Source organism: Cryptomeria japonica, chromosome 5, assembly GCF_030272615.1.
Source record: "Cryptomeria japonica chromosome 5, Sugi_1.0, whole genome shotgun sequence".
NCBI classification, from domain to species: Eukaryota; Viridiplantae; Streptophyta; class Pinopsida; order Cupressales; family Cupressaceae; genus Cryptomeria; species Cryptomeria japonica.
In genome coordinates this window covers 175,393,668-175,395,238 of record NC_081409.1, presented here as the reverse complement: position 1 = coordinate 175,395,238, position 1,571 = coordinate 175,393,668, and positions in this window count along the sequence as shown.

Genomic DNA, 1,571 nt, shown 5'->3' with positions numbered 1-1,571 from the left:
TGTTAGTGCTAATCGAGGAAATGAATATGATAAAGTACTAAGTCAAGTGTGGTTCGAGGGTATTGTAATAATTGAACTTCAATAATGTTCCATCCTAGAGAAGATTCATACATAAAAAGTTTAATTGCATATCATCTTCTTCTTGATGACAACTTGCATGAATTGTATCTAGATTATTTTGTTTTTCTTGACCACATCATACTCATAACATCACACATTTTAGTACATTTGAGATAACATCTCATATTTAGAGCATTTGGTTAATGATCTTGAATATGTCATTTCATTTGCATCATGTCACATGTTAGTTTGAGGGTCATTCATTATGGTTAGTGTGCTTGAATCTTTGTGGTACTTGTTATTAAATATTAGTTTTAGTCATAACTCAAGATCAACATCAAGGTAGGCATGAATATTCAAGACTTCTTCATTAACATATTATGGAGTTAATCTGCTTCCATCCTCTTTCCACATCAATGGGAGGTCTTTCCCAATAGGTGTTTTCTCTTTAACAACTTTGTTAGGGTTTCTTTGTACTTTTGAAGACTCTAATCTCTTTGTACCACCTAGTTGTGCATGGAGGGTGTTAGTGTAGATATTTTTTCTAGATAACCTTACTTGTGAATACTATGTACTTTTTATATGATTTGTTCCTGTGTGCTATCTTGTATGGTCATCACATGTCTCTGTCCTAGATAGAAAACTTTCTATTCTAGATGACAAAAAATATTTCAATTTAAATTTATATCTTATTAAGTTAAATATTTCATTAAGTTAATGCATTAAGCTATTTATTTAAATATTTTCTGTCTCTCACTATTGTCTCAGTTTGACTATACATGTGCTTGACTTATGTGGCTCTCTAATATTAGAGATATATTCAAAGGTTCTGGCCAATCCAAAAAAAAAAATCAATTTTTAATATGCACTGCCAAGTGTAAGCTGGTCAATGACGAGTGCAATATTATAAATGAAAAATGAAATAGGGAAAATGACATTGAGAGGGAAAAGGTGTTTTGTATAGGGTGGTCAACAGTGGCTAATGTAGGAAATTTCAGTCATTGAAATAATGGATTTGTTATGTAGGGAAAGACCTAAAAAAATAAAAAATCAATAGGGTGTTAAGGAGTAAATAACGTAACGGTAAGAGTGAAATGAGTTGAATTTAAGGCAGTGAAATCACATGGAAATGATTGTGGACTCATTATCTGTTGTCCACAATAGTTGCATCATTAATGAATTATTACTTGACACAAGTACTAATTCCTTGTGGGAAACAATCTTGTCATGCATTTTCCATTTTTATAAAATAATATGCTTAGATTGGACTGATCACAGAGAGGTCGATCTAAAAATTTGTGTTCCCCCTAACAAAAATACAAGGAATCTAGTTCTATGTTTCTACCCTTACCTAAAGCTACCTCTCTAGAGTCTCCCTTTTGATAAAGGAGCCTTTACATCTATATTGATACACAACACTAAACAAATGTTTCGAAGCCTTATTAGATATATAGTGTTTTTTAGAATCCCAAATTTATAAAATAGCCCACATTAGACATATGGTTAAATTA